Raw genomic sequence first — 7,500 nt, 5'->3', positions numbered from 1 at the left:
TGTGTACAGTATATGCACACGCACGCATACATGTACACACACACACACACACACACACACACACACACATACACTCAATCATATATGCACACACACACACACACACACACACACACCTTAATAATGTGTAATGCAGACACTTGCAGAGTCTGTAATGAATAGGCACGCTTGTTTGTGGAATCTGAGGGGGATATGGCCCTGGGCTAATCAAGCACAGCGAGAGAGAGAGAGGGAGAGAGAGAAGGAGAGAGAGATAGAGAGAGAGAGGGAGAGAGAGAGGGAGAGAGAGAGTCAGAGAGAGAAATAGATGGAGAGAGAGTTCCAGGTAGATACTCAGCGGGCATTATGTGTTTTGGGATGATCAAGCCATCTGTGGTGCTACAGACGCAGACACAGTCTACAACTCGTCAGTGTTCTTGGTCCCAATGGCACATCCTTGAAGAGTCCAGCTCCAAGAGTCCTCTGAATGTTGGGAGAACATCTTAGATCATCCTACAGAGTCTTGAACTGCACATGGTTATTCATCCTTGTCTCTATGGAGCAAAGATCTCGCCTGACCCTGTAGAAAGGTGTCTTGCTGATGCTACTCAGTTTGGGGATCCTAGTTGAGTGTTTATTACCGGTAATTAAAGCACTTAGGAGGGCGATCAATTTGAAATGCCTTTAATGGCAATGTTGGGTGAGTGAAGTGAAACCTTCAAGATCGTTGGTTCCCAAAGACTGGGTCGCGACCCACAGGCGACTCACAGGAGATTTTGTTTGGTCACAGTTATATGTCTGCAGAACATATTTCATCCAGGAAAACTATAGGAGCTTTCTATTAGGAGCTTTCCACTAGCCTGTTTCTACTAAGAGCTCTCTACCAGGAGCCTTCTAGAGTTGATTTAGCCATACGAAATGCATGTGTGGCCAAAAAAATAAAAAAGTGAAAAAATATGGAAAAATAGCATGCAAAACATTCACACAGATTAATCACACACTATGATCCAATGAGCCTGTAACTATTCAAATATGCAGTTCATGGGTTTATTTATTTCTTTTTGTGTCTTGTGTCATGATGTGGCGTGAAACACCAACGTTTTGGGCAGTAGGTTGTTGGTGGTCGAATGCTAGGTTTGAAGCCTCTACTCACCTCTACTTCGAAATGGCAGACAGCCCTATTTTAATTATTTGTTCATCCTGCTAACAACCAATGAAGTTACACTTGCCGTCACAAAATTAAGTTGTGATTGCAGCTTCTTTTGTTTATGGTGTGTCAAAAAAAAAAAAAAAAGAGAACAGAAATTCTGATTTTTCCCTGACTTTCCCCTTCAAAATAGTCGCATAGAGTTCTAGAATTTTGGAGAGGGTCATAAATAAATGGGCACTGAAAAACAAAGTAGGGCTAACCACAACCACTCAAGCAAGCAGTAGTGGAAAACGTTAATAACCCAATTATTTCTGTTCTATTTGGGCAAGTCAATTTTAAACTACCTCAACAAAATTCCCTGATATTCCCTGACTTTGCCCCAAAAATGACTTTCCATGTCTGGAATAGACTTTATTAATTTTCAATGATCTTCCAGAAATTCCATGACCCGTGGGAACCCTGGGTCAGTAAACTAATGCTGCCACCTTGGCTATAGTCTGAAGCTGTTGTGTTATGAAAGGGTATCCTACATTTCAAAAGGCCCTATAGTTGTTGGACTGTATATGTCATTTATTACAAGGGCCAGGCTCCCAGAGTTACTCGTGGTTAAATGTTTTGTTGGAGAGCACAGCAACGGCAGCCGCAAATTAAACCCACAACTTTTCTGGGCACTGCGTGCTAGCCCAGTTCTTTAACCACTATGCTACCACCAATATGCCAATTATGATTTGTATTGTGAAAGTTTGGGAAACATTGTTCTAGAGGGTTCTTTGGCTGACCAATGCAGGTCCATGGAAGCACTTCCTTTTGCAGGACACATGTCCCCCAGACAGCTGCAGAATCTGAGGGAATGAGATTAGCTGAGCTGGGATGAGCCTTCCAAACAACTGAATGGGAATGTCCAATTGGTTAGGCTTGAAGAACTGAATAGGAATGTCCAATTGGTTAGGGTTGAAGAACTGAATAGAAATGTCCAATTGGTTAGGATTGAATAACTGAATGGGAATGTCCAATTGGTTAGGATTGAAGAATTGAATAGGAATGTCCAATTGGTTAGGATTGAATAAGTGAATGGGAATTTCCAATTGGTTAGGATTGAAGAACTACAATTGTCAATTTAATCAGGATGAAAGAAGGTTGAGGTAGCCTGGATAGGACCTGTTTCACAAGCCGGGAAAGGAGCAACAATAACTGCGTGGCATTCATGGACATGATCCATGGGTTATTCCCAGGCTGAGGTAGCTCAGATAAGACCTGTTTCCTGCTTCCCAGGAGAGGAGCATCAACAACAACAACAACAACAACAGCTGTAAGATTGCAACAGCAGCGCAGCATTCATGGACATTTGGGTCAGGGGCTTTCTCCACAGTGCAGCTGGCCCAACCCACGGCTCCAGTCAGAGCAGCACACAGGGACACCCTGAGCGAGTGGGGCCGGTGAGAGGGCAGAGGCAGAGACATGCGGCCGTGCGCTAACGGCAGTTTGAGTGTACTGTTGTACAAGCTTACTACTCGCCCCGCTTTTCAAATAGCGCTCTGCAGTGGCGCACATCCACTTGAACGCGGATTGTAACCTTCGCCGGGGGTGTGGTGGAGGGAGGTGTGTTCATGATATTCCGCTTTGCCGACCAAGCCAAGCACGCTCTGTTCCTAGATTCGTGTGTCACGTTGAGCCAGCCTTGGCTGCCTGCGTGTTTTCCAGCGTTTTAGTTTTAACACTGAAAAAGACCATATATGTTGGATGCTGAAGATGGCATCAATGTAAGGTGTCCATCACCAGGCATTTGATACCATTGTTTTTAGATCAAGTTTGTCTGTTTTTAGTATAGATGCACTTATGCACTCCCCCTTCTCATCCTTCTCTTTATACTTCCCAGTTATTTCTTAAGCTAAAACGGCCAACAGCTCCTAACTCTGATTAGATAGATAGATAGATAGATAGATAATCCCCAAGGGGAAATTCAAGATTAGTTACAGACACATTCTGAGGAGCAATTCAAACTGCCTTTAAAATATTTCTTTAATTCCTTTAAAGGAACCGTATGTAAGAAATGTATTTCAATTAATCATAAAATGGCCCTGATATGTCACTAGACATTAAGAAATCATGTTAATTTCAAATACTTATATCACTGACAAGTAGTCCGGCCAGGATATTGTCATTTAAAAAGTGAAGTTGCAGCCCTCAACTGATGTTGATGTTGTGTTTTGTCATGTCATATTGTGTTTTGGCCTGATGCGCCACCCTCCACCTATCTACTAATCACAAAGTCAGTAGTGTTTTGGCATCCGGGTCTGGCAACCTTGAGTCGGGGGGGGGGGAGGGGATACACCACTCTACAGTAATTTGAAAGTGATTGCAGTACCAGTTTTGGCCACAATCTTACATATGGTTCCTTTAAAGGTAAACTATGCAGTATTGGCAATTTCCTTACTGTTTTCTCAGTTTTTGCTTCTTTTTCGCTGGCTCTGTCATGACGAATGTCTGAGAAACTCCATCGCTACCTTTTTCTAGCCGGTGCCTGGCGTGTATGTGTATTTGAATGCAGTAAAGCAATTCGTTACACTCGTTATACTTCCTGACACTGAGGCCGTCGGCCCGCCGGCCCACAGTTGCAAGGGTGGTTTTTCCGCTCACAGGCGCTAGGGGGAAGAGAGACGGCCACCATTCAACCGGAAAAAAGTCATATAACCATTCCAATGACTCTGAAGCTGTTAAATGAAGGTAAATTAACCCTTAGAACCCTAAGCTGTTTTTAGGGCATTTTCACTACCTTTATTCATAAGGATTTATTCTGGTCATTGTAAGTGCCACACACACATATTATATATTGTTTTTTTCAGCAGAGTCTAGGCTATCCAGATCTGCCATCATGTCATGTATTAGTACTAGCATTGATTTTATTTTGATTTTTAAAGAATTAAAATATAAAAATCATATTATAAAAATTCTTATATTTTGACCTGTATCTCACCACAGCAAGCTCATAGCTCTACATGCATTTCATGTCTGTGTAGGGCAGGCTGTCCTGAATCGGGCAATATAATTGCCATGTTGGAGGGATACTCTGGGGCTGAGCAATTTACAGAAATATGTGGTGTGTGATTTACGGAAATAAATGCCTTTTTTTATTTAGCAATGAAAAATGACCATTCTGCGCTCCATATCTGTGACACGAACTGATCTGACCTGACTTGACCCAAGTTTGCCTGTTAGCATGTGTGACTATGGTGTATGCACTCATGATGATTCTCAACTTTTTACTGCATTGCCATGAACAAAGGAAAGGCAAAAAAGGTGTTTCTTTGTTGAACAAATTGGGATGCAATGTGAGCCTTGAATTGGATGCCATGCAGGAATTTGCTAGGATCTCAAAACCGAATTATGAACATGTTTTGCCATAGAGAAACACACGATAGTGTTGGATTATAAACATGCTTTGCCACAAAAACAGACAAAAACGTGGGGTAAGTCCAGCTATATGAAGTTATTATTTTCCTGTCACTTCGTCTGTTTTATAACCCAGAAGGATGTATTATCAAATGATAGCTCTGTGTCTCCTCTTTCATCTGACATACGTGGCATATCTATCCGATCACGGGTCCGCGAGTAATTCAAACGAGAGTAATGGGTGTGCAGCATTGGTTTGTGTACATGACTAATATTTTGCAGTCACTTCGTCTGTTTTTATAAGCCAGAAAGATCGATATCCATGGTACCAATGGATAGCCCTGTTTCTCCTCTTTCATCTGATATGCTTGCCATGCTTGCGAGTAATTCAAACGAGAGTAATGGGTGTGCAGGTGAACGCAGATAAGTATAGACTGTAAATATGATGCAATTTGATTTAATTTCATGATTTTTTTTAATTTTCATACTTGATCGTACAGACAAGTGCGTAGTCTCTTTGGAAAGCCCCACTTCTTCTCTGTCATGCAATAAAGGTTTCATCTTGTTGCGATGAACAGTCGCGGAGCAATGTAACAGAGAAGAAAGGGTGTGTTTTTTGACGCACTTTGCGTCAATCGGGTTCTAAGGGTTAAGCTAAAACACTTGCATATTTAACTAAAAAACCTGCATAGTGTGCCTTTAAGCTCCAGTCTGAGGGGCCCTTTGTGGCGACTCAGTAGGAAGGCTGTTTTGTGTGTGTCTGGTTTTGTCGGAAGCAGTTTTGGAAATCCATCCTCCCTACACACAGAAGTTTACTGTTTGTCGTATGAAGCATAGCGCGGCGTGAAAACCAGCTCCAATCCTTTCTCTCAACCCCCCCCCCCTCCCTCCTTATAACCGTTCATTCTTTCCTCCTTAATCTTTCTCTGTTTCTCGTTTGGATTCTGTCAGTCTGTTTCTGAGTCTCTTTCTTTCTCTCTCTCCTGCCCTCCCTCTCTTTGATTCCTCATTCCCACTCCACCCCTCTCTTCTCCTTCACTTCCTTCCTCTCTCTCCCTCCCTCTCTCTCTCTCTCTCTCTCTCTCTCTCTCTCTCTCTCTCTCTCTCTCTCTCTCTCTCTCTCTCTCTGTCTCTCTGGCTCTCTCATGGCTTGGATCACAGGTCTCTAATCTCAATCTGTTTTGCTGTGATACCACTCTGGGCTCATTGTGTGTGTGTGTGTGTGTGTGCGCCTGCATATCTGTATATGTGTGTGTGTGTGTGTGTGTGTTCTGCTCAGTTGCCAGACAGTCAGGGCTGCTCAAGCACCAGGACTACAGCCATCCAATTACTGCTGGGGGTTTTCCATTCCCGCTTTCCAAAGCTCTCTGTTCCTTCCCCTCTATCTCCTAAACTCTCTCTCTCTCTCTCTCTCTCTCTCTCCCTCTCTGTCTCTCTCCTTCTCTCTCTCTCTCTCTCTCGTGTTTTTCTCCGTCTTTCGTCCTCTCTCTCTTTCTGATCTTTCTTTTTTTGTTTCAGTTAGTTGGTTTCCTCCTCTCTCTTTTGACTTTTTTTTGTCTTTCTCTCTTTCATCATTTGAGACATGGTGTGTCTCTTTTTCTTTCCATTTCCACCCCTCTTCCATCCCTCTCTTTTTCTATTTTCAGTCAGATTCATACTCACTCTCTCTCTTTCTTCTCTCTCTACAGTATTCTCTCCCCCCTCTCTCCTTTCACTTTTAGTCTCGGCTCTTCTTTTTCTCATTTTTTTTGCTCCCTTCTCACCTCCTCCCTCTCTCAGCCACCAGCCACCATCCACCTCTTGCCAAAAGAGGAAAGAGAGAGGAGTGGAGAGAGGGAGAGAGAAATAGAGAGAGAGAGAGGAGAGAGAGGAGAAGAGAGAGAGGAGAGGGAGGAGAGAGAGAGTGGAGAGGAGAGAGAGAGGAGAGGTGAGGAGATAGAGGAGAGAGAGAAAGGAGAGGAGAGAGAGAGGGAGAGGAAAGCGAGAGGGAGAGGAGATCTCTTTCCGTCTTGTTTTCTCTGAAGTATTTAGCACAGAGCTGAGGGCTGCCAGGCCAAAAAAGTGTGTGAAAAAAACGAGAGAGAGAGAGAGAGAGAGAGAGAGAGAGAGAGAGAGAGAGAGAGAGAGAGAGAGAGAGAGAACTAAAAAAGAAACAGACTAGTCTGACCTGCCAAACATCCCACTTTTTTGCCAAGCACCCCACACTCAGAGCTCCTTCTCAGGATGTCTCAGTGTGGCTGAGCTGCTGCCCTGTCTCAGTGTGGCTGAGCTGCTGCCCTGTCTCAGTGTGGCAGAGCTGCTCTCATGCAACTGGAGCGCTCCGTTTGCAGAGCGTCTGCCACAACGATTAGCTTCCACTATAACCATTGGAACTGGCTACACATGATGTGATGGTAGAGCATATATTATAAACAAAATATATATGTTTTTTTTAATTACTGATTTTCTTTTTTAATTACTGATTTTTTTTCTTGCCCTTATATAAAAAAGGAATATTTTTCAGCCACAATTTGTCTGCAACTTATTCAGTTGAAAATAATCCTCAGAGAGTGGTATCGTGAACTTAAAATCGTGAATTGTACCGAATTGTGAGTTGAGCGTATGGTTACATCCCTAAAAATCTACATTGCGTGTTTTCAATTGGGCTAAAAATTATAATCAGACTGAAATCAAATTGTTAGTTTGCATGTAACAGCACTGAGAGATGGTAAATGGTACATGATTGTTAGTTTGCATATAACTGCACTGAGAGATGGTAAATGGTACATGATTGTTAGTTTGCATGTAACGGCACTGAGTGATGGTAAATGGTACCAATACTGATGCTGCAACTGGGACATGTTGAGATGCTAGAATGGTAAAGCCACTATTTTTCATAGATTTAATGATTGCTCTTTTTCTTTTGTTTCACTCTGTGTGTGTGTGTGTGTGTGTGTGTGTGTGTGTGTGTTTATTTATGTTGTGTGTGTGTGTGTGTGTGT

The sequence above is a fragment of the Alosa sapidissima genome, chromosome 18 (assembly GCF_018492685.1).
Source record: "Alosa sapidissima isolate fAloSap1 chromosome 18, fAloSap1.pri, whole genome shotgun sequence".
Taxonomy (NCBI): Eukaryota; Metazoa; Chordata; class Actinopteri; order Clupeiformes; family Clupeidae; genus Alosa; species Alosa sapidissima.
This window is presented reverse-complemented; position numbering follows the sequence as displayed.